Here is a 25829-nt window from a genome sequence, read left to right on the forward strand (position 1 = left end):
CTGGAAGGCAGAGGCAGGCTTTATTCAACCACCTCCCTGAATATCCAGGACCCCAGTAGGGGTCAGTCACCAGAGGTCACCAGGACTTCCAGGTGCACGCACACATGCATGCACTTTCGGCCTTGGAAGGAGAGGGAGGGGAGGGAGTGGGGAGGGAAGGAGGGAGTGGGGAGGGGGAGGGAAGGAAGGAAGGAAGGAGAGGGAGGGAGTGGGGGAGGAAGGAAGGAGAGGGAGGGGAGAGAGAAGGAGGGAGGGAGGGCGGAAGGAAGGAAGGAGAGGGAGGGAGTGGGGGAGGAAGGAAGGAGAGGGAGGGGAGAGAGAAGGAGGGAGGGAGGGAGGAAGGAAGGAAGGAAGAAAAGGGAGGGAGTGGGGGAGGAAGGGAGGGAAGAGGAAGAGGGAGGGGAGGAAGGAAGGAAAGGGAAGGGAGGGAGGAAGGAAGGAAGGGAGGAGGGAAGAAAGGAAGTGCGGGAGGAAGGAAGGGAGGGAGGAAGGAAGGAGAGGGAGGGAGGGAAGAGGGAAGGAGAAAGGAAGGAAGGGAGGAAGCAGAGAGAGGGGAGGAATGGGGAGGGGCTCCCCTCACTCCTCCCCCCCCCCCGATTCCTGACGTTCCCCCACGCAGCCTGGCCTGGAAGAGGGCAATTTCAGACCCTGCTACTCCATCCCTCAGGCTGGGCCAGCAAGCCTGGTGACCTCTTGCTGAATCGGGGCCTTCTCCTGCCTGCCTGCCCAGGGAGGGCTCCCCCAGCCAACCACAGCAGTGCCACCCCCACCCCAGTTGCCCACCTGCTTGCAGATGCCCCCGGTGTGCTCCCTGTGGTTGCCACGGCAAGCAGAGTCCAGGAGGGGCTCCATGCAGGGAAGCCAAAAGCAAAGCCCCCACCCCAAGCCTCCAAGGGAGGGAGAGCCTCCCCTTCTGCCAATAGGCCTGGGGAACCTGCTGGTGCCCCCCCCCCGGGGACTTCAGCCTATTGGCTCAGCCGCCTCGGCACCAGACGCTGGCTCAGTCTTTGCTTTGCTGCCGCCCCACCCCAGCTGTGGCCCTTCCCGGCAAGCCGCTTTTCTGCCGCCTTTTCTGGCTTGGCAAGTCACGCTGCTTCCCCGTCCCCCTGGCAGCTGCACACCATCCAGGGAAGGCTCTCAGTCCCGGTCCAGTGACGTCAGCGGCACAGTCGTCACTGCAGGGGTGGTGCAGCACCAGCCCTTTAATCGGGCCTGCAGGTGGGCTATCTGCCATGGGGGGGGGGGAGGAGGGACAGAAAGCCCTGCCTTCGCCCAGGCTGAACCTGCATTGCCAACAGCCCAGCCAACCTGGACAGGCCTTAAGGCACAAAGGGGAAGGAGGACCCGGTGGCTCTGGACATCTCCCTCCACCCCCCCCTTGGGAAACCCCCTCCTCCAGCCCCTTGGGGGGGTTCCATGTCCCTGCAGTCACCGCAACCATCAGGCACCCCAATGATAACACACACCGCCCCCCCCCCACTTCCACTCACTTTCAGGGCCCTTGGCCCCCGCCCCCCAGAGAATCAGCAGCTGGGTCTGTCTGTGACTGGCTTTGCCTGACCAGCCCATGAGCAGCCAGCACCCCCGAAAGGAGACCTTCCGCCCTTCTCCACCCTTGTGAAGGACATCAACGGCCTCGAGTGAGACCTGGAAAGCCTGCTGGTCTTCAAGGGCCAATGGACTTGGATCTTCCTCCTCTTTCGCCCAGATCCCCAAGAGGGCGCAGGGGGAGCCTTGCCTGGGGCAGGCAGACGGATGCCCACCGCCCTCTGAGCCACCGCCCCTCTGGCCTGGCATGCCTTCTCACTTCCCACCAGCAGCCTTCTGCCCCAGATCCCAGCCACAGAGATCAAAGACCCCCCCCCGGCTTCCTTCCCCAGCCCCCCCTTCTCCCACCACCAGAGGCAGCAGGGGTCCCGACGGACACCCAGAGACACGGCCCACTTCTGCACGTGGCCACGCTCCACCTGGGCTCATCCAACAGCAAGCCAGCCAGTGGCCATCCAGGGGGAATGTCACCCGCTTTCAGCATGCACGCCTGGTCAACAATCGACGCAGCAGCCCATCTTTCCTACCCATGTCTGTTATCCCACCCCAGACTCTGGCACACTCCCCAAGGGCAAACGCCGCCTGTTTCCGTACGTTCTTGCCAGTCACACCTTAGCCACGTTGGGGGGGCCCTTATGAGGGCAGGAAGGTGGGGGGGATACATCCTGTCCAGCAGTCAGTCCAATACTAAAAGAACAAAGCTTGAGCCCAGCGGCACCTTTTAGACTAACAAAGCCTTATTCTGGCATGAGCTTCCCTGCGCGTGCACGCGGCTTCCGATACTTGTGCCTGAGGAAGTGTGGTGCACACAAAGACTGTGCTTGACTGGGCTGCCACTTCCTTCTGCTGATCAGACCACCCTAGTGACCTGACCCCCCTCCCCGAGTCCAGCACGAGAGGATCCCCCCCATCTGCACTGGAACCAGAGGCTCCTCCCCAGCACCATGCAGACCCAAGCCCAGCTGGGTTCTGGCTCAGGCACGAGAGAGAGCCAGCCGTGTAAAGGGTGATCCAGGGGAGGCAGTCCCACACTGGCTGAGCACTCTTGTCTATGAGCAGCAACTCCGACACTCTTTGCAAACCATCTTGGGCTCAATGGAGGCCCCCTCTAAGTTCCCACCAGGCTGCCGTGAGGAGAATCCCAAGCCCTTGGGCACATCCCCGTCCTCCACCCAGCTCAGAGTTAGACAACAGGACAAAGGATCTCCCCCCCCCCCCCAGGAAGAGCATGGCCCAGCTGAAAGCCACAGAGATGGCGGCAGCCTCTGGATTCCACCGAGGGCTTCACCTGCCTGCCCACACTACCCACTGGGATAACACCCATACAAGAGGGCACACTGCAGACTCTGTACAAGACTGGCCCCCCCTCCCCCCAAGAACCTTGAAAGGTAGCTTCAGAGGTTCTTTTGCTCCCCTGGGGGGGGGGGGGGACACGGCTTCTTGGATAATCCGATCAGCTCCCCACGAGGCACTGAAGCCGCCGGCTGCTGTTACCTGTGGGCCCTGTCTCTTGGAAAGCCCTCCTTTTCCTTCCTTCCTTCCTTCCTCAGGCACCGTCCTGCCAAGCAGCTAGCCGTGTATTGGGGAAGCAGCAAGCCGTCCTGGCCCAGAGGCTGCGCAGTCCCCCCCCAGTTCCACCGAGTTCTCGCCAGGCCGCATCTCCCAGACTCACCGTTCGCCTCCTTCCTGCCCTAGCCTGCCCCGGCAGGGCTTGTCGCTACGTGCTCTCGGTGCTGGGCGGCACTGTGGGTTCCCAGCCCGCCCTCTCACCAGAGCGCTGCCTGGTCGGACCGGCTCGCCTGCTTCCGACACACCCGCGGAGGCGGCCTCCCTGCTGGGCCTGCCCTCTAGAAGGAGCTGAGCCTTCTGGGCCACAAAGGGCAGCCTTGCCACCTCCCTTCATCCCAAACACCAACCCTGCCAGCCCTCTTGGGGGGGGAGAGGAGAAGCCAGCCAGCCAGCGAGCGCCTGGCCCAGTGAGCCCAGTTGCGGCTGCCTGGGAGAAGCACAGCACTGACCCTTCTTCTGCCAAGAGCTCCAGCTCCCCTCTAATCCTCACACCACCCCTGTGAGGTAGGTTCAAAGAGAGAGTCTGGCCCTCTCCTGTCATGCGGTAACTCAAGGGCACCCCACGAAAAGGACGGACACCACGCAAAAGGGGGCACTTCTTGACTTCAGGAATCAACCCCCCTGCTAGTGGATGCGGGGGGGCGGGGGGCTTTCAAAGGGGCAGGAGAGTGTCATGGAGGAGTTGCCCACCTGCCACCGCAAGTGATGGCAAATAAAGGCAGCTCAGAGGCTGCTCTCCTCGGTAGGTCAGCCCCAGGAAGCAGGGCTGGCCTCAATGCCCCCTCCGTTGGCCGCTGTGTGAGAGAGGCAGAGCGACACAGCCCCCCCCCCCTTCTTCTCCTCTTCCACCCCCAGGCAGCAGCTTCAGAGACACAAAAGGGGAGCCACTTCTGGAAGTGCCCTGAGAGTCTGCCTGCACAGGCTGCCTCCTTGCTCTGCCCCTGAAAGGCAAGCTGGCCGTGGCAGCCTGGGCAGAGCTCTTGCCCTTGCGGGGCGGGGGGGGCAGAGAAGCAGCCCGGCCTGGCCACGTTCATCACGAGAGCCTCCTCCTTCTCCATCTCTGCCCTGCAGCCTCCAAGGGTGTTCGCCAGTGCAAGCAGACCTGCTTCCCTAGTCCTTCTGCAGCACACGGGCCTTGCAAGGGCTGGGAGAGGAAGTCACGCTCCCACCACCTGTGTCTCACAGCCCAGAAATCGCCACAACTGAAAGGGGAGCTACAGAGTCAGAGCCAGATACACACACACGTGACTCTGGCTCCACCCGGGTATTGTAGCCCCAGGAAACTCGCCTGTGGCCAACACATGACCCCCCCCCACACACACACACACAGGTGAGTGAACTGCTGTGTGTGTGTCTCTCTCACAGCCCTGCCTGCCAAATCAGTTCTCCACACACACACACCTCCCCCATGTGGTGCTGCAGGCCAGATTCACTCCAAGGAGTTCCCAGGCAGACAGGCCCGCCAGTACCCCTCCCCCCGCGCTCCGCACCCACACAGGCACGCAGCAGCCCAGGCACACCCGGCTTCATTCTTTCAGAGGCTCCGCCCACATGCTAGGCCTCTGCGGCTTCGGCACCTAACTTCAAAGGCTGGGACAGAACTTGGCACCCACAACTTGCTTTCTTCTTCTGAGAAACGTGTGCAGGAAGGCTCCTAGTAAAAGGGGTATGGAGGGAGGGGGGTGCCATCCACACTGCACTGGCTGTGGGCACTACGGCATAGCCCATCCCATGCTACACCCAGGCTCCACCCCTTCCTGGCTGCACACTGGGGGGGCGGCAGCAGGGAAGGGCTGCCAGAGCAAGAGAGGCCAGCTGCACGGCCGATGGGAGGGAGGGGGCGCCTGCCGGGGCCCTTGGAGTTGGAGGGTGGAGCACAGTGCTGGCCACCCCTTTCCCTCCCTTCCCCCACGCTGACAGTTCTTGGACCCCAACACAGACCCAGGCTGTTCTTTAAAGTCCCTGGCAATTTTGGAGAACACAGTGGGTAAAATTGGAAACTGGCTGAGGCACTTCAAGAGAGCCAGTTTGGTGAAGTGGTTAAGTGTGTGGACTCTTATCTGGGAGAACCAGGTTTGATTCCCCCCTCCTCCACTTGCAGCTGCTGGAATGGCCTTGGGTCAGGCAGAGCTCTCTTATCTGGGAGAACCGGGTTTGATTCCCCACTCCTCCACTTGCAGCTGCTGGAATGGCCTTGGGTCAGCCATAGCTCTCTGATCTGGGAGAACTGGGTTTGATTCCCCACTCCTCCACTTGCAGCTGCTGGAATGGCCTTGGGTCAGCCAGACCTCTCTTATCTGGGAGAACTGGGTTTGATTCCCCACTCCTCCACTCGCACCTGCTAGCATGGCCTTGGGTCAGCCATAGTTCTCTGATCTGGGAGAACTGGGTTTGATTCCCCACTCCTCCACTTGCAGCTGCTGGAATGGCCTTGGGTCAGCCAGACCTCTCTTATCTGGGAGAACCGGGTTTGATTCCCCACTCCTCCACTTGCAGCTGCTGGAATGGCCTTGGGTCAGCCATAGCTCTCTGATCTGGGAGAACTGGGTTTGATTCCCCACTCCTCCACTTGCAGCTGCTGGAATGGCCTTTGGTCAGCCAGAGCTCTCTTATCTGGGAGAACCGGGTTTGATTCCCCACTCCTCCACTTGCACCAGCTGGAATGGCCTTGGGTCAGCCATAGCTCTCTTATCTGGGAGAACTGGGTTTGATTCCCCACTCCTCACTTGCACCTGCTGGAATGGCCTTGGGTCAGCCAGACCTCTCTTATCTGGGAGAACCGGGTTTGATTCCCCACTCCTTCACTTGCAGCTGCTGGAATGGCCTTGGGTCAGCCATAGCTCTCTGATCTGGGAGAACTGGGTTTGATTCCCCACTCCTCCACTTGCACCTGCTGGAATGGCCTTGGGTCAGCCATAGCTCTCTGATCTGGGAGAACTGGGTTTGATTCCCCACTCCTCCACTTGCAGCTGCTGGAATAGCCTTGGGTCAGCCAGCCCTCTCTTATCTGGGAGAACTGGGTTTGATTCCCCACTCCTCCACTTGCACCTGCTAGCATGGCCTTGGGTCAGCCATAGTTCTCTGATCTGGGAGAACTGGGTTTGATTCCCCACTCCTCCACTTGCAGCTGCTGGAATGGCCTTGGGTCAGCCATAGCTCTCTGATCTGGGAGAACTGGGTTTGATTCCCCACTCCTCCACTTGCACCTGCTTGAATGGCCTGGGTCAGCCATAGCTCTCTGATCTGGGAGAACTGGGTTTGATTCCCCACTCCTCCACTTGCACCTGCTGGAATGGCCTTGGGTCAGCCATAGCTCTCTGATCTGGGAGTACTGGGTTTGATTCCCCACTCCTCCACTTGCAGCTGCTGGAATGCCCTTGGGTCAGCCATAGCTCTCTGATCTGGGAGAACTGAGTTTGATTCCCCCTCCTCCACTTGCAGCTGCTGGAATGGCCTTGGGTCAGCCATAGCTCTCTGATCTGGGAGAACTGGGTTTGATTCCCCACTCCTCCACTTGCAGCTGCTGGAATGGCCTTGGGTCAGCCATAGCTCTCTGATCTGGGAGAATTGGGTTTGATTCCCCGCTCCTCCACTTGCAGCTGCTGGAATGGCCTTGGGTCAGCCATAGCTCTCTGATCTGGGAGAACTGGGTTTGATTCCCCACTCCTCCACTTGCACCTGCTAGCATGGCCTTGGGTCAGCCAGAGCTCTCTTATCTGGGAGAACCAGGTTTGATTCCCCACTCCTCACTTTTAGCTGCTGGAATGGCCTTGGGTCAGCCATAGTTCTTGCAAGAGTTGTCCTTGAAAGGGCAGCTGTTGTGAGAGCCCTCTCAGCCCCATCCACCTCACAGGGTGTCTGTTGTGGGGGGAGAAGATAGAGGAGACTGTGAGCCACTCTGAGACTCTGAAATTCGGAGTGGAGGGCAGGATATAAATCCAGTATCATCATCATCATCTTCTTCTTCCAAAAGCAGGTTCCCAAACAGCCCTTCCAGCCAGGAGAGAGGAGAATGGGCAGCAGGGGGGGGGAGCCTGTCCCCAGACTGCCAACTGATGGTTGGAGGGGGACTCTCATGACTGAAGGGTCCTGCACTCAGAAGGACAGCTTGCAGGGGAGACAGATGAGGTCTGGCACAGCCACTTCTCTATGCTCCGGGGGGAACATCTCATCATGCAAGACTCACTGGCAAAGGGTCATAGAACTATCTGATTGAAAGTGACCCCAGAGGCCATCTAGTCCACCCCCTGCTCAATGCAAGGTCAGCCTCCCTGGCAAGTCCAGTTCTATCTGAAGGCCTCTGGGGTCCCCTCCAGGCCTCCTCCAGACCAGCACCAGAAATACCCTCTCAAATTCCCAGACACAGGCGAGCCAGATACAAGGGGGGGCAGAGTGGCCCCGCCCCATGCCATGCTTTGCCGGCCTAAAACGAGCCCAATGAGGAGGCCTCCTTGGTGGCTCCACCTGTCCTGCTGGGCTTGCCAAAGGGGCAAGTGCCAAGAAGGCTGCCTGAATCACAGAGCCCCTGAGTTGGAGGGCATCTAATCCAACCCCCCCTTCCTCGGTGCAGGATCACGGAGGCTATTTTGAGTCGTGGGGCCATTTTGAGCACAGGAAAGAGGCACCGGGGAGGGGGGGTCAATCTCCCTCCCCTGCGGTCCCAGTTTGAACCAGCCCCATGCATGCCTAGGAAACACACAACTCCGGAATTCTTCTCTCAACCCAACACGGGGGGACTTCCTCACCCAAAAGGCAGCATCCTGTAAGGCACTGAGAAAAGGAGGCCTCAACTCCAGGGAGGCCAGAACTCCCCATCTGGTCCAACGCAGGGGAGTGACTGGGAGGAACCAGCTTCAGGGGTGGGGGGAGCTGCATCAGGCCGGAGAACTAGGCTGGAAAGTGTTGAGAGAGCTTCACTTACTTTCGACTTTGTCTGATGACTGAATTAAGAAGCCAGAAGCCTTGACAGGGAACAGGAGGACAATTCCCTTCTTAAAGGATCACCCCAGTCACATTTCTGGCACACACAGAGCCAGACACAACTGAAGCCATGCTCCCATTTCACAGCTGGGCAGCTGAAGAGATTCCAGAAACCGACCAACACAGGCTTATTCTGATGCTGCACCTCTCTGGGTGGGCCTCTCCTCTCTGGCACTGGACACGACTCAACTGGCATCGACATGTTGCCAGCCAGTCACCCGGGGGCACAAAGGGCAAGGCCTTCTCCTGATGCTGCCTCCTGACATCGGGTGGCTGAGGTTTGCCTCGCTAAGACTACCAGCCGTTGGTGGTGGTCTCCTCCCAGATTATGGGGAGCCCTCCCCCCCCCCCAGTTAAAGCCCCCTACAGGCGTGGCCCTCTCTGCATCTGCTAGCAGTGAATTCCAGATTTCAGCTGTTTGTTCAGTACAGAAGTATTTTCTTTCAGCTGTCCTGAATTTGTAGCCCATCAATTTCAACAGATGCCTCAGTCCTAGTACCAAGATAGCTCCACTGTACCCACCCCCATGCAGAATTTTATAAACATCTATACCCCACCCCACCCTCGCCATTTTCTCTAGCCCTAAAAATCCCAGATTTTCCAGACCATCCTTGTAGATGAAGATGAAGATATTGGATTTATATCCCGCCCTCCACTCTGCAGTCTCAGAGCGGCTCACAATCTCCTTTACCTTCCTCCCCCACAACAGACACCCTGTGAGGTAGATGAAGATATTGGATTTATATCCCGCCCTCCACTCCGAAAAGTCTCAGAGCGGCTCACAATCTCCTTTACCTTCGTCCCCCACAACAGACACCCTGTGAGGTGGGTGGGGCTGGAGAGGGCTCTCACAGCAGCTGCCCTTTCAAGGACAACTCCTACCAGAGTTATGGCTGACCCAAGGCCATGCTAGCAGGTGCAAGTGGAGGACTGGGGAATAAAACCCGGCTCTCCAGGATAAGAGTCCGCACACTTAACCACTACACCAAACTGGCGTATGTGTGGTGTATGTTTCTTTAAAAGAATTGAATATAAGTTAGGAATGAGGAAGATGATATTGGATTTATACCACACACTTCCCTTGGAGTCTCAGAGTGGCCCACAATCTCCTTTCCCTTCCCCTCCCCACAACAGACACCCTGTGAAGTAGGTGGGGCTGAGAGAGCTCTGACAGAGACTGCTCTTTCCAGAACGGCTTCTGAGAGAGTTGTGACTAACCCAAGGTCACTCCAGCAAAGATGTAAGGAAACAAAAACCTCAGTGTGCATAAAACATGGATTCCAATGTCTCTACAACTAATGCACAGAGTATGGGAAACAAACAGGAGGAACTGGAAGTCCTAATACAGGAAGGGGACAATGTCCTAATAGGCACTACTAAAACTTGGTGGGGTGACACTCACAATTGGAATATTAAAACTGAGGGGTTCAACATATTTAAACAGGACAGACAAATAAGGAAGGATGGAGGCGTGGCATTATATGTGAAGGACATATATACTTTGAGGAAATACATGAATCTGGGCATAGCAGTTCAGTTGAGAGTCCCTGGGTAAAAATAAAAGGAATAAGACATAACCGTGATATTATGGTGGGGGTCAGCTATAGACCATCAGGCCTGGCAAAGGACTTGGATGAGATGCTCCTATAACAGATCACAAAGTTCTCCAAGAGAAGGGATACAGCAGTCATGGGAGATTTTAATTACCCAGCCATCTGTTCAAAGCCCAATTCTGCTAAAAATGAAAGGTCAAACAAATTCCTGACTTGTCTTGCGGAAAACTTCATTTCCCAGAAAGTGGACAAGGAAACAAGAGTGCTTGTGAATGGTTCCTCATCCTCTTGGAAAGGAGTGAAAAGTGGAGTCCCTCAAGGATCTACCCTGGGACCTGTTTCATTCAACATCTTCATAAATGATTGGAATGAAGGAATCGAGGGAATGCTTATTAAATTTGCAACTGATACTAAATCAGGAGGGGTTGCAAATATAGCAGAGTCAGGATCCAGGATGATCTTGACAGGCTGGAAAACTGGGCTGAAACCAATCAAATGACTTTTAACAGGGATAAATGTAAAGTTCTGCATTTAGGTAGGAAAAATGCAGATCACACAAAGTGATGGTATCACTTTGCTCTGCTCTGGTTAGACCTCACCTAGAGTGTTGTGTCCCTCTTATGGATTGCTGCCTTGTTGTGGCGAGAGGGCTTGTGTGGTTCAATGAGGTTGTGGGCTATGCCATGCAGGGCCACCCAAGATGGACAGGCCACAGCTGAGAATCCAGACTAAATGTGATCCACTGAAGAAGGAAATGGCAAACCACTCCAGTATCCTTGCCAAGAAAACCCCATGAACAGAAACAAAAGGCTAAAAGATATGGTGCTGGAAGATGAGCCCCTCAGCTCAGAAGGTGCCCAATATGCTACTGGGGAAGAGCATTCAAGTAACCACAGAAAGAGTGAAGCAGCTGGGCCAAAGCCAAAAAGAACACTCAGCTGTGGATGTGTCTGATGGTGAAAGAACAGTCCGATGCTGCAAAGAACAATACTGCATCGGAACGTGGAATGTAAGATCTATGAATCAAGGTAAGCTTGATGTGGTCAAACAAGAGATGGCAAGAATGAACATCGACATCTTGGGAATCAGTGAACTAAAACGGACAGGAATGGGTGAATTTAACTCAGAGGATCACTACATCTTTTATTGTGGGCAAGAGTCCCGTAGAAGAAATGGTGTGGCCTTTATAGTTAACAAGAGAGTGAGGAAGGCAGTAATGGGATACAATCTCAAAAATGACAGAATGATCTCGGTCCGTATCCAAGGCAAACAATTCAATATCACAGTAATCCAAGTCTATGCCTCAACCACTGATGCAGAAGAGGCTGAAGTGGACCAGTTCTATGAAGAACTACAACACCTTCTAGAATTAACACCAAAAAAAGATGTCCTCCTCATCATAGGGGACTGGAATGCCAAAGTAGGAAGTCAAAAGGTGACCGGAACAACTGACAAGTTTGGCCTTGGAGAACAAAATGAAGCTGGGCAAAGGCTAGTAGAGTTTTGCCAAGAGAACAAGCTGGTCATAGCGAACACCCCCTTCCAACACCTAAAAGGCGACTCTACACGTGGACATCACCGTTGGGCAACACAGAAATCAGACTGATTATATACTCTGCAGTCAAAGATGGAGAAGCTCCTTACAGTCAGCAAAAACAAGACCTGGAGCTGACCGGCTCAGATCATGAGCTACTCATCGCAAAATTCAGGCTTAAACTGAAGAAAACTGGGGAAGCCATTAGGCCATTCAGATTTGACCTTGATCACATCCCTTATGAATATACAGTGGAGGTGAAGAATAGGTTTAAGGAACTAGAGTTGATAGACAGAGTGCCGGAAGAACTATGGACGGAGGTTTGTGACACTGTACAGAAGGCAGCAATCAGCACCATCCCAAAGAAAAAGAAATACAAGAAAGCAAAGTGGCTGTCTGATGAGGCTTTACAAGTAGCTGAGGAAAGAAGGAAAGCGAAAGACAAAGGTGAAAAGGAAAGATTCACCCAACTGAATGCGGATTTCCAGAGAACAGCGACATAAGGAGGCCTTCCTGAAGGAACAATGCAAAGCAATAGAGGAAAATAATAGAATGGGAAAGACAAGAGATCTGTTCAAGAACATTGGAGGGACAGTGGCTCAGTGGTAGAGCATCTGCTTGGTATGCAGAAGGTCCCAGGTTCAATCCCTGGCATCTCCAAAAAAAGGGTCCAGGCAGGTAGGCATGAAATTCCTCAGCTTGAGACCCTGGAGAGCCGCTGCCAGTCTGAGAAGACAATACTGACTTTGATGGACCAAGGGTCTGGTTCAGTATAAGGCAGCTTCATATGTTCAAATCAAGGAAACGTTTCGTGCAAAGATGGCCATGATAAAGCACAAAAATGGTAGGGACCTAGCAGAAGCAGAAGAGATCAGGAAGAGGTGGCAAGAATACACAGACATACAAGAAGGATCTCAGTGCCCTTGACAACCATGACAGTGAAATCGTGACCTTGAGCCAAACATCCTGGAGAGTGAAGTCAAAAGGGCTTTAGAAAGCATTAATAACAACAAAGTGAGCGGAGATGACGGTATCCCAGTTGACCTTTTCAAAGTCCTAAAAGATGATGCTGTTAAAGTGATGCACACATTATGTCAACAAATTTGGAAAACACAACAGTGGCCACAGGATTGGAAAAGATCGGTTTATATTCCAATCCCAAAGAAGGGTAATGCCAAGGAATGATCAAATTATCACACCATTGCACTCATTTCACAAGCCAGCAAGTTCATGTTAAAGATCCTACAAGCTAGGCTTCAGCAGTATGTAGATCAGGAACTACCAGAAGTTCAAGCTGGGTTTCGGAGAGGTAGAGGAACTAGAGATCAAATTGCCAACATTCGATGGATTATGGAAAAAGCACGGGAGTATCAGAAAAACATCTATTTCTGCTTCATTGACTATGCTAAAGCCTTTGATTGTGTGGATCACAACAAACTGTGGCAAGTCCTTAAAGAGATGGGAGTACCAGACCACCTCACATGTCTCCTGAGAAACCTGTATAAGGGTCAAGAAGCAACTGTCAGAACAGGATATGGAACAATTAATTGGTTTAGAATAGAAAAAGGAGTTCGACAAGGATGTATATTGTCACCCTGCTTATTTAATTTATATGCAGAGTACATCATGCGGAATGCTGGCCTGGAAGAAGCACAAGCCGGAATTAAGATTGCCGGGAAAAACATCAACAACCTCAGATATGCAGATGACACTACTCTAATGGCAGAAAACGAGGAGGACCTAAAGAACCTCTTGTTGAGGGTGAAAGAGGAGAACAAAAAAGTAGGCTTGAACTCAACATCAAAAAACCTAAGATCATGGCATCTGGCCCCATCACACCTTGGCAAATAGAAGGGGAAGACATGGAAGCAGTGACAGACTTCACATTTCTGGGATCCAAGATCACTGCAGATGGTGACTGTAGCCATGAAATTAAAAGATGTTTGCTCCTTGGGAGGACAGCTACGGCGAACCTGGGCAGTATAACAAAAAGTAGAGACATCACCCTGCCAAAAAAAGTCCGTATAGTTAAAGTGATGGTATTCCCAGTAGTAATGTATGGCTGTGAGAGCTGGACCATAAGGAAGACCGAGCACAGAAGAACAGATGCTTCTGAGATGTGGTGCTGTTGAAGACTCTTGAGAGTCCCTTGGACTGCAAGAAGATCAAATCAGTCAGTGCTAAGGGAAATCAACCCAGACTGTTCCCTGGAAGGTCAGATGCTGAAGCTGAAGCTCAGATACTTTGGCCACCAAATGAGAAGGGAGCACTCCCTGGAGAAGATCCTGATGCTAGGAAAGACAGAAGGCAAAAGAAGAAGGGGACGGCAAAAGATGAGATGGCTGGATAGCGTTACTGATGTCACAAACACGAATTTGAGCAGACTTCGGAGGATGGTGGAAGACAGGAGGGCCTGGCATGACTTTGTCCATGGGGTCTCAAAGTTGGACTTGACTGTGTGACTGAACAACAAAAAGAGTGTTGTGTTCAGTTTGGGGCACCACAATTTAAGAAAGATATAGACAAGCTGGAATGTGTCTAGAGGAAGGCAATGAAGATGGCGAGGAGACCTTCCTACGAGGAAATGTTGGGCTGGGTATATTTAGGCTGGAGAGGAGACGACTGAGACATGACTTGATCACCATCTTCAAGTACTTGAAGGGCTGTCATATAGAGGATGGTGTGGAATTGTTTTCTGTTGTCCCAGAAAGTCGGACCAGAACCAACAGGTTGAAATTAAATCAAGAGTTTCCAGCTCAACTTTAGGGAGAATTTCCTGACAAAGCGAATCCTCAGTGGAACAGCCTTCCTTGGGAGTTGGTGGACTCTCCTCCTTTGGAAATTTTTAAATAGAGGCTAATAGCTATCTGACAGCAATGCTGATTCTGTGAACTTAGGCAGATCATGAGGAGGGCGGGAAGGGTTGCATCAGTGCTTAATTCTCGTGGCTCCATCTTACACGCTCAGGGAAATGCTGATTGACACTTTGGGGTCACTCAGCAATTTTTCTCCAGGTCAGTTTGGCCAGCGATCCTAGAGGGTTTTTTGCCATCTTCTGTGAATGCAACAGGGGTCACTGGGGATGTATGTGTGGGGGGGAAGGTATTCGTGAATCTCCTGCATTGTGCAGGAGGTTGGGCTAGATGACCCTGGAGGTCCCTTCCAACTCTATGGTTCTCCCAGATCAGAGTCTGCACAGTTAACCACGACACCAAACTGGCTCTTAAACTGGGAGTGGGAGGGACTGCAGCTGTGAGAGGTGTTTTCTGATAATGGGGCCCAATTTAGTTCTTCAGAATTTGGAACTTTTTTGGTGGAATCAAATATTACAGATAGGAGGCTGTTGGTGTACTATCCGCAAGCTAATGCAGATATTCAACAGTTTAACACAGGGGTGTCAAACTCATTTGTTATGAGGGACAGATCTGCCATAAATGAGACCTTGTGCCATTTCAGGCTGGGCCACTTGTATACCTATTTAAGATTCGAGAACAGAGATATAAACTTTATAAAGGACAAAGAGAAACACAATTAAAGTTTTTAAAAAAAACTTACATGAAACATGCTTAAAACATTAACACTCATTGGTCTTAAATTTGCTTGCTTTTTATTTCTCACATGGGATCCAGGGAACTGGGCAAAGGAAGCTCTGGGCAGTCTTCGCAGTGGAGGACGGTAAGCAGTGGGGTGCCACAGGGCTCAGTACTGGGTCCCATGCTCTTTAACTTGTTCATTAATGATCTGGAGTTGGGAGTAAGCAGTGAAGTGGCCAAGTTTGCAGATGACACTAAATTGTTCAGGGTGGTGAGAACCAGAGAGGATTGTGAGGCACTTCAAAGGGATCTGTTGAGGCTGGGTGAGTGGGTGTCAACATGGCAGATGATGTTCAATGTGGCCAAGTGCAAAGTAATGCACATTGGGGCCAAGAATCCCAGCTACAGAGAGCTCTGAGAGAGAGCAGAGAAGAAGTGCTACAAGGGTGAGGTTTGGCTTTCTAAGCAGCTGGGGAAGTTGCTGAGAATTTCTGCGTTTGTGTGACTGTGTGATTGCTGAAAATTCTGAGGAACTGCTGGGGAACTGCTGTTTGTTTGGTTTGAGTGGACTGAAGGTGATTATTGCTGATTGATTAGGAGTGGCTGTGTTCCCCACCCTCTTTGCATTATTAAGTTGCGCCCTGCCAGAGGCACGAGCCTTTGGCGAGAGCTAAAGGGCTCTTGGCCTGTGGCTCTTAGCCTGGGGGCTCTGTAAGGACCAGGAACCCAGATTCCTTGTGTTCCCAATAAGGTAAGTAGACCCTCCAGAAGGAGAGCCACATAAACAAACAGGATTTAAAAGGGGACTGTATATTTTTGAAAAAAGCTATCATGAAGGTAGAATGCAAGCAGGAGGGTGGGGGCTTTCCAGTGTTTTGCACTGAGTGTCACATTTATGACTATCTGCCCACAGGACAGAAGTCTTGGGTGTGTGCTCGATGCAAGGAGCTCCTGGTCCTCAGGGAACGAGTTCGTACCCTTGAGGCCGAGGTGACTGACCTGGAGAAGCAGAGACAGTCAGTTAGGCACTCGGGGAAGACTCTTGGGGACGTATTAGATGAACCCCACACTGAACGTGGCAGCCCCGCTGCTGCCATGGAGCATGAGGGAACAGGGCACCGGGCTGAGGATAAGGGAATGCGCCCTCAGTAGGACCTCTTCTTCAGTTGGTGAGCGGGTATCCTTTCGCACCAAGGAACCATCCCTGGGCAGGGAGAGGGGGTGGGTCTTGGTAGTTGGTGATTTGATCCTTAGACAAGTAGACAGCTGGATGGCAAAACCGCGTACTGACTGTATGGTGACTTGCCTGCCTGGTGCGAAGGTAGCGGACATTACGCGTGTAATAGATAGGCTGATAGACAGTGCTGCGGAGGAGCCAGTGGTCATGGTGCATGTTGGCACCAACAATGTGGGGAAATGCAGTCGTGAGGTCCTGGAGGAAAAATTTAGGCTGCTAGGCAGGAGACTTAAGGCCAGGACCTCCAAGGTAGCCTTCTCGGAAGTGCTACCTGTTCCACGTGCAGGGCTGGAGAGACAGGCACAAATTAGAAGTCTCAATGTGCGGATGAGACGATAGTGTAGGAAGGGTTTAAGTTTGTTAGGCACTGGGATGCTTTCTGGAACAAGCGGGAGCTGTACAAAAAAGATGGTCTCCACTTGTCCCCAGATGGAACCAGGCTGCTGGCGCTTAAAATCAAAAAGGTGGCAGAGCAGTTTTTAAACTAAATCTTGGGAGAAAGCCGACAGGAGATGAAATGTCTCTGGTTCGGGAGGACTCGTCTCAAAGAGATGAAGGGTTGGCTGCTATTTTTCTACCGGGTAACGGACCAGAGTTGTCCACTGTGAAGGTGACAAACAGTATGGACTGTCTGCCAGAGTCTCGAGGCGGCAAGAGGAAGGTGGCGGGCCTAGCTTGCCTGGGAAATTATAGATGTTTGTATACGAATGCTAGAAGAGTTCGAAGTAAAATTGGTGAGTTGGAATGTTTAGTGTTGGGGGAAAACATAGACATTGTGGGAATTTCAGAAACTTGGTGGAATGAGGAGAATCAGTGGGACACGGTGATTCCTGGATATAAGTTCTATCGGAAGGATAGGGAGGGAAGGGTTGGAGGTGGGGTGGCTCTGTACGTCAGAGAGGATATACGGTCCAGTAAGACTGAGGTCAGAGAATTAGATTCCCTTTTAGAAATGCTTTGGGTCGAAATAGAGGGCCTAAAAGGAAATTTAACTATGGGAGTTTGTTATCACCCACCAAATCAAAGAGAGGACGATTATAATATGATGGAAGGCTTAAAGATAGCAGCTAAATGTAAAAACTGTTGTAATAGGTGATTTTAACTACCCGCAGATTGATTGGGTCAATGTGTTCTGGTCGAGAGAAAGAGATTGAGTTTCTTGATGCTCACAATGACTGTGCTATGGAGCAGATGGTCTCCGAACCTACCAGGGGTGGGGCGATCCTGGATTTAGTCCTAAGTAATGCCCAAGACTTGGTGGGAGATGTAAAAGTGATTGCGCCACTTGGGAGCAGTGACCATAATGTTATTGATTTCACCGTTTGTATAAATAGGGAGTTGCCCAAAAAGACCACCACAACCATGTTTAACTTTAAAAGGGTTAAATTCTCTGAGATGAGGAGGCATGTGAGGAGGAAACTGAAAGGAAAGGTAAATACGGTCAAAACCCTTGGGGAAGCTTGGAGACTATTTAAAACTATAATCCTAGAAGCTCAGATAAAATATATACCACAAGTTAGGAAAGGCACAAACAGGCATAAGAAAAGGCCTGCATGGTTAACAAACAAATGTAAGCTGTAAAAGGTAAGAAGGACTCCTTTAAGCGGTGGAAAACCAGTCCAAGTAAGATTAATAAAAGGGAACACAGGCTGTTTTAAGTGTTTTAAATAATTTTAAATTGTAGTTTTAATGGTTAAATTGTAAAAATGTATGTTGTTAGCCGCCCTGAGTCCGCTTGCGGAGAGGGTGGGATAGAAATTTAAAGTAATAAATAAATAATAAATAAATAAATAATAATAAAATCAAACACAAGACTGTGATCAGGCAGGCAAAAAGGGACTATGAGGAGCATATTGCAAAAAACATAAAGACCAACAATAAAAATTTCTTCAAATATATTAGAAGTAGGAAACCAGCCAGGGAGGCAGTGGGGCCCTTGGATGACCATGGGGTAAAAGGATTACTGAAGAAGGATAGGGAAATGGCTGAGAAACTGAATGTATTTTTTGCCTCCGTCTTCACTGTGGAAGACGAAAACTTTTTGCCTGCCCCAGAACCACTAATTTTGGAAGGGGTGTTGAAAGACCTGAGTCAGATTGAGGTGACAAAAGAGGAGGTCCTACAACTGATAGACAAATTAAAAACTAATAAGTCACCGGGTTCGGATGGCATACATCCAAGAGTTCTGAAAGAACTCAAAGTTGAACTTGTGGATCTTCTAACAAAAATCTGTAATCTTTTATTGAAATCTGCCTCTGTTCCTGAAGACTGGAAGGTAGCAAATGTCACCCCCATCTTTAAAAAGGGTTCCAGAGGAGATCTGGGAAATTACAGGCCAGTCAGTCTGACTTCAATACCGGGAAAGTTGGTAGAAACCATTATCAAGGACAGAATGAGTAGGCACATTGATGAACACGGGTTACTGAGGAGGACTCAGCATGGGTTCTGTAAGGGAAGATCTTGCCTCACTAACCTGTTACATTTCTTTGAGGGGGTGAACAAACATGTGGACAAAGGAGACCCGATAGATGTTGTTTACCTTGACTTCCAGAAAGCTTTTGATAAAGTTCCTCATCAAAGGCTCCTTAGAAAGCTTGAGAGTCATGGAGTAAAAGGACAGGTCCTCTTGTGGATCAAAAACTGGCTGAGTAATAGGAAGCAGAGAGTGAGTATAAATGGGCAGTCTTCGCAGTGGAGAACGGTAAGCAGTGGGGTGCTGCAGGGCTCGGTACTGGGTCCCATGCTCTTTAACTTGTTCATAAATGATTTAGAGTTGGGAGTGAGCAGTGAAGTGGCCAAGTTTGCGGATGACACTAAATTGTTCAGGGTGGTGAGAACTAGAGAGGATTGTGAGGCACTCCAAAGGGATCTGTTGAGGCTGGGTGAGTGGGCGTCAACGTGGCAGATACGGTTCAATGTGGCCAAGTGCAAAGTAATGCACATTGGGGCCAAGAATCCCAGCTACAAATACAAGTTGATGGGGTGTGAACTGGCAGAGACTGACCATGAGAGAGATCTTGGGGTCATGGTAGATAACTCACTGAAAATGTCAAGACAGTGTGCGTTTGCAATAAAAAAGGCCAACGCCATGCTGGGAATTATTAGGAAGGGAATTGAAAACAAATCAGCCAGTATCATAATGCCCCTGTATAAATCGATGGTGAGGTCTCATTTGGAGTACTGTGTGCAGTCCTGGTTGCCGCACCTCAAAAAGGATATTATAGCATTGGAGAAAGTCCAGAAAAGGGCAACTAGAATGATTAAAGGGCTGGAACACTTTCCCTATGAAGAAAGGTTGAAATGCTTGGGGCTCTTTAGCTTGGAGAAACGTCGACTGCGGGGTGACATGATAGAGGTTTACAAGATAATGCATGGGATGGAGAAAATAGAGAAAGAAGTACTTTTCTCTCTTTCTCACAATACAAGAACTCGTGGGCATTCGATGAAATTGCTGAGCAGACAGGTTAAAACAGATAAAAGGAAGTACTTCTTCTCCCAAAGGGTGATTAACATGTGGAATTCACTGCCACTGGAGGTGGTGGCGGCCACAAGCATAGCCACCTTCAAGAGGGGTTTAAATAAAAATATGGAGCAGAGGTCCATCAGTGGCTATTAGCCACAGTGTGTGGCTATATATATATATATATATATATATATATATATATATATATAAATTTGGCCACTGTGTGACACAGAGTGTTGGACTGGATGGGCCATTGGCCTGATCTAACATGGCTTCTCTTATGTTCTTATGAGGGCCTACCTTACGGAGTGAGAAAAGGGGGAGATGCAGTACCTCAAGATACTTTCTTTAAGAGGGTTGTATGTAAGTAATGTAATGAGGAGGGACAGTGGCTCAGTGGTCAAGCACCTGCTCGGTAAGCAGAAGGTCCCCGGCATCTCCAACTAAAAAGGGCTCAGGCAAATAGGCGTAAAAAACCTCAGCTTGAGACCCTGGAGAAAGAGCCGCTGCCAGTCTGAGTAGACAAGACTGACTTTGATGGACCCAAGAGGGTCTGATTCAGTATAAGGCACCTTCATATGTTCTAAGTTGGGAGTGGGGCCGACTGCAGCCCTGAAGTGTGTTTTATACTTGTGTGACTAATAAAGATGGCTTTGAAACCTAATGTGGAGGTGTCACTGCAGATCCAATTTGGCCCTGTAAGAGAGGCGCTCCAGCCCCTGAATCACTGTGGGTGCCACCGGAGAGCGCTGCACAAGGGCCTCCCAATTTTGGACATTTTCTCTTCAGTCCCTTTCATAACCATCCCTTCCCTGAGGAGTCTGCCTTTTCCCCTCCCGCTGCTGCCTTCCAAGAAGTCGCCCTTTCCACCCAGATCTCCCCCGCAGCCCCTCCCCCCCACATGTCTTTGGGGCCGGGTCTCTTTCAGCTGGGACAGACTCACCAGACCCCGCCTAAAGCCTTGGTCAACAGAGCAACAACTGCACACCGCTGGAGAAGAGCTTGAAGGACCCTCGGGGGAGGGGGCGCCTGGAGCAGCCAGTCCCAGGCTCCCCCCCTCCTCCAGGCCCCTACCTGCCCCCCCACTCCCCCCCGGAAGGCAGGCAGGCAGCTAAGCGGGGTCTTTCTCCGCCGCCCCCCCTGCAGCCTCCTGAGGCGGGAGGAGACGCTGCTGCTGCTGCTGCTGGGGGGGGGGGGGGGTGCGAGGGCTGCAGGTCTCCCCGCTGGCTCAGCCCCCCCCCCCCCACTCCAGCAGCCCTTCCCTCCCCCTCCCAATGCTGCTGCCGCGGGGGGCTCCCTTTGCTCGGCAGGACACGCTGCTCTTCCCTGCTCAGCCTCTCTCTCTTGCCCGCCCCCTCGGAGCCCGGCTCCTGGCTGGACTGACTCCGCCTCGGGCCCCTGGCGGCGGCCGCGCCGTCTCTGCCGGCCTCCAGCAGCCCCCTCCCCTCCCCTCCCCTGAGAGCGCGGCTTTGGCGGCAGCAATCCCTGGCCCCGCGTCGTCGGGGGCCCGGAGAGGCCAGCGCGACAGCCCCAGGCGGGACCGGCCGGGAGGGAGGTGCGGAGGAAGCGGAAGCCGGCGCCACCTCCCCGCAGGCCCTTCTCGCCCGGCCCGCCGGCAGGCAGCCCTCCCTCCCTCCCTCCCTCGGGAAAGCCGGCAGGCGGGCACGTGCGGCCCTCGGAAGCTCCGGCTGCTGCTGCTCTGCTGCCCGACGGGCGCCGCCCTCCCCCTGGCCCTGCTGCTGCGCGGACCCCTCGGCGGTGGCGCCCCTGCCCTCCCGCCCCCTTTTCCTTCTCGAGGCCTGTCCGCCCCCCCCCCCCCCATCCCCGGCCAGCGAGCGGCCCTTACCTGGCGGCCAGGTGAGCCCGGGCGGGCGGGCAGGCGCTGCTGGCTCGGCCTCCTCCGCCTCCTCTTCTCCCCCTGGCCGCGCCTGGCGCCAGGCTCCTCCCCGGCCGGGCCGGGCCGAGGCGAGGGGGAGAGCTCAGCAAAGGCGCGGCCAGGGCCACTTCCGACGGGACGGGACGGGCGGGCTGTGAAGAGCCGCTCTGTCGGGGAGCAGTCCCACCGCGCGGCGAGGGCAGTCCGGCGACCCAGCAGGAGGCAGCGGCGCTCGAGCGTCGGGGGGGCGGCAGGTTTTGCTCAGCCTGGCCGGGCGAGGCGTGTCCTCGCGTGCACCTGGCCGGGAGCTGCCTGGCCCGGGGCCGGATCGACGGCGGAGCTAGAGGCCCCACTGGCGGGGAAGCGGGCAGATGATGACGGCAGGCAGGGCAGGGCAGGCACGCCGCCTCTCAGCCCCCCTCCCCTCCCCTCCCCTCCCCCAGGGCGCCGAGCCGCAGGGGCTGTAGGACGGGGCCCTCGCCGGAGCAGATGGTAGGGTACAACTGTGCAGCAGACCCAAGGAAGGAAGCCCCGCGGGCCGTCGCAAGCCAGGCAGCAGCAGCAGGTAGTCCTGGGCAATTTCTAATTCCTGAACCTGCCTGTGAGCGGTTGGAATTGGAGAGGGAGGTCTGTGTCTTAAAGTTTGAGGTAACTAGTGAAAGTGAATACTTAAAGATGGACCTTGTATTTTAGGAAAAAAATGCATGTTTTCCTAACTTTTTAGTATGTTTTTAGAATGTGTTAACTTGTAATGGCCACTGGCCACATGGTCCAATAAACTGGACTGACCCCAAAGGCTTCCCCTGCCTGGGGCACGTTCTGGTGGGGCTGCTCTAAGCTGGGCTCTTGAGGAAACCCCCCTTTGCTCAGACTGCCCCCTGGCAGCCCCCCCCCCCGCATCACTCACTCCACCGACTGCCGTCAGCTTCTGGCCAAACAATCTTAATCATGTCTTCAAATCTACCAGGAGAAGGAAACCAGCCAGGGAGGTGGATGACAAAGAAAGGAAAAGGTTGAGGTTAAGGCAGATGGGGAGATGGCAGAGAAATGCATTACAGACTAGTTAGCCTAACATTTGCTACAGATTATTTAGTAGAAACTCTTATTAAGGCACCAAGTGGGTGGGTGGGGCCAGATAGGACTTCTGCCAGCAGGGCTTCTGATTGGCCATTGGTGGTGTGATTGGCCTGTACAGAGTTGCTTCACCAGCAGCTGCAACCAGCAGGCGACTTCTCATTGCATGACTGAAGGTAAGGTCTATGTATGCAAGACAACATTTTGAAAGATGTTAAAAAGCAACCACTACCTGAAATGATTTGTGGTTACTATTAAAGTCAGGCAGAATGTCACTCCATGATATTTATGGCTGGCTCCGCCTCTTATGGCAGCCATTTTGCTTGCTGGGGACCTGAGAAACCCCCCGTCTCGCTGCCTCAGAGAGCAACCTGAGACCCACCATCAGTGTCTGTGCACCAGAGTGGCAACCCACGTGGCACCTTCACGCCTGAGTCTGCTGTGCCACTGGGCTTGCGAGGGACTGGTCCCGTCACAGCCCACGGCCCAATGAGCCTGCCTCCGGGTGGCAGGCAGCCTGCCTGGAGGAGCCAGGAACGGCCAGATAACGAGATGAGCCGTAGCTTCCCCACAGGACGTGCTCAGATCCAGAGGGGCCAGGCCCACCCTTTCTAAGGCAAAAGGAAGTAGGTCAGAGAGGACACACTGGCTGTTGCTCTTGGGGTTGGAAGCAGAAGGATTGGAAGACGGGTGAAGAGCCAGGGCGGTGGAAACCTCCTTCCCTCTCAGTCCGAGGCCTCCTATGGGAGGGTAGACAAGATCTGCCAGACCCAGAAGGGCCTTCTGCACTGGTTGGCTTCGCCTCCTGTGGAAGCCATTTTGCCCTTGCAGCATCCAGCAGCCTGTGTCAAACTCCAAAGGTGCCTGCAGCTGCAGAGAGATCTCTGCTTCATTAAATAACTCTTCCAGATAATTAACAAGGTTCTCTCTCTCCTTGTCTTTCAAACCTCTCATCTTCATGCAGCATTTGCAACTCCTGTTCCCTGGATCCTATGCTTTCCCTCCAAATTCTTCATTAGACATCTTGTTTAAGCAGTGATCTGAGCTGGGATGGTTGCTACTGAACTTTTTCATACCCGCCCTGGGGAGCAGTGGAGAGGCCGCGTCCATGGATGAAGCTGAAATCTTCCAGATGGTGAAATGCAAAGCAGTCTCCAAACATTTAACACATTTTCTCAAATATGATGACTTGGTAACAAAACAGCAAATGAGATTCAATTTACATGAACAAGGAAGGTAACTGAGATTAAACAAAAAACTTGGTGGGCTCTGAACTGGTTCGGACTATCCAGGAAAACAGCTCAGTGGCGATAAACAGGCTTCCTCATGCCAATGTCAGACAGGCCACAGAGCAGAAGAGTCACACCAGTCCTCAGAATTCTGGATGCAGGCGGGCTCTGCACATGGATGCAAATGTTTGCCACCAGCAGCCGTGGGCTCCTTCACGTGCCTGATCTTGCCCTGACTCCCGCCACATCAAGAGGGAAGCAATTTCCTTTCAGGCATTGATGAATCCAGCCTCTGTAGCCCAGGGCAGTCACTGCGGGGCCCAGCCCAGGCCCAGAGTCCTTCAGGGAGCATGACGAGCAGCAGGAGCCAGTTGCTACCTCTGCAGGTGAAGGGGCATGCATGCCCTCCTAAGCTAGGAAAAAAGGTGGAATGCCTCTCTTGACTGGAGTGGCAAACGACAGCTGGTTTTTATAAACAGTATCATCAGAACTAATTTACATTTTTTTAAAAAATGTTAATGGGGATAAAATTTAAATGATCAAAATATTTCAATCAATGTGTATGACTTATTTATCCGTGAAGGGCTGCTCCCTTCCTAACTCTCTTTGCAATGAAAGGTGGGGGCTCCTATGCCTTTGGGACTCCATATAGCAACAATGCTTCTGTAGGTAGGACACTGCATATAGGACATAACCCAGGCAGGATGAAGGCTGAGTTAGAACTTTCTTCCCAATACTTGGCTTTCTTTCTGGAAAGCTTTTGTTGTTGTTGTTGAATCCTCTAGTTTTAGTGCAGCCAAGCATCAGCATAGCAGCAGAGTGCACGGGGTATTTCCATGCAGCAAAGGTTTGCTACCGAGTGTCCCAGCAGACTTACAAAGTTACACGGAGCCAGTAGTCAGATTCAAAACTAATGAGAGTTCTTTATTATATGGAACTTGATTCTAGACAGTATAGATGAGATACAGAGATAAACTCTAATCTGACTAGGATGGGTGTGGATTGTCCCGCAGGGGAGAGTGCCTCCCCCCGCATCCACTGCTAAAGGAGGGAGACAGGGTGAGGCGCCTTTGTGTGTGAGAGAGAGGTGCCAAGCCAGACGGGAGAAATCTCCCCCCCCCCTGAGAACAGTGGAGAGGAGCAGATAGCAGGAAGGGGTGGATCCTGACCCCTCTTATCTGACTAAACCCCTGGTGACCTCCTGAGGCATGAAACAGCAGACAGTCCTTCACTTTTCTAATATTTCTAATACAAAGAAGTGTTTGGTTATTCACCTCCTCAGGGAGAACTGCCTTCTTTCTCTCTCTGGTATCAATGGGCACCTTGTGCCTGCATATATTTCCTCACAGTAGTTGCTACCTTCGCAAAAAAAAATTTTCTTTCTCCACAAAAGTCACAGAGAAACATTTAGGTTAGGGATGTCAAATGTCCAGCCTGTGGGCCAGAACTGGCTCGGCCAGGGCTTTAATCAGGCCTGTGGGACTCTTCTTTCCCCTCCTGTCCTCAGTATTTGAAGCTCCGAGACTGATGAAATTCCTTGCTCTTTCTGCCTTGTGTTTGTCAGCTGCAGTGGAAGGAAAGCTGCAAAGAAAATGCAGAGTGGGTTTTCCATTAAGTTCTCTGTGCCCAGCTTGGTGTAATTGTTAAGAGCATGGACTCTAACCTGGGAGAACTAAGGTTACTAAGAGCCAGCATGGGTTTCTCAAGAACAAGTCATGTCAGACTAACCTGATCTCTTTTTTTGAGCAAGTGACTACCTTGCTGGATAAGGGGAATGCTGTAGACGTCGTTTATCTTGATTTCAGGAAAGACTTTTGATAAGGTTCCACATACTATCCTTGTTGACAAGCTGGTAAAATGTGGTTTGGATCCTGTTGCCGTTAGGTGGATATGTAACTGGTTGACAGATTGCACCCAAAGAGTGCTTGTGAATGGTTCCTCATCCTCTTGGAGAGGGGTGACAAGTGGAATACCTCAAGGATCTGTCCTGGGACCTGTTTTGTTCAACATCTTTTAAATGATTTGGATGAAGGAATAAGAGGGAATTTGTAGGTGATACTAAATTGGGAGGGGTTGCAATTACAGTAGAAGACAGAAACAGGATCCAGGATGATCTTGATAGGCTGGAAAACTGGGCTAAAACCAATAAAATGAATTTTAACAGGGATAAATGTAAAGTTCTGCATTTAGGTAGGAGAAATGCAATGCATGGTTATAGGCTGTGGAGACTTGT

At 52.3% G+C, this 25829-nt stretch overlaps 1 protein-coding gene and 1 long non-coding RNA gene across 2 annotated transcripts in view; one reads left to right on the forward strand and one right to left on the reverse strand.

Annotated features, from left to right (window-relative positions):
- The window catches only part of FAM83H (family with sequence similarity 83 member H), a 48356-nt gene extending 45113 nt beyond the window's left edge, over positions 1–3243 (reverse strand). The window contains exon 1 of the mRNA XM_060243114.1: positions 3221–3243. The gene's annotated coding sequence lies outside the window, so the exon portion shown is untranslated. The remainder of the gene's footprint in view (positions 1–3220) is intronic.
- An 18171-nt stretch (positions 3244–21414) lies between these two features.
- On the forward strand, positions 21415–24149 carry LOC132574885 (uncharacterized). Its single transcript, XR_009555649.1, has 3 exons — positions 21415–21858; positions 22489–22543; positions 23332–24149. It is a non-coding gene; the product is annotated as an uncharacterized LOC132574885 (long non-coding RNA).
- Positions 24150–25829: the final 1680 nt, after the last annotated feature.

The sequence above is a fragment of the Heteronotia binoei genome, chromosome 7 (genome assembly GCF_032191835.1).
Source record: "Heteronotia binoei isolate CCM8104 ecotype False Entrance Well chromosome 7, APGP_CSIRO_Hbin_v1, whole genome shotgun sequence".
Taxonomy (NCBI): domain Eukaryota; kingdom Metazoa; phylum Chordata; class Lepidosauria; order Squamata; family Gekkonidae; genus Heteronotia; species Heteronotia binoei.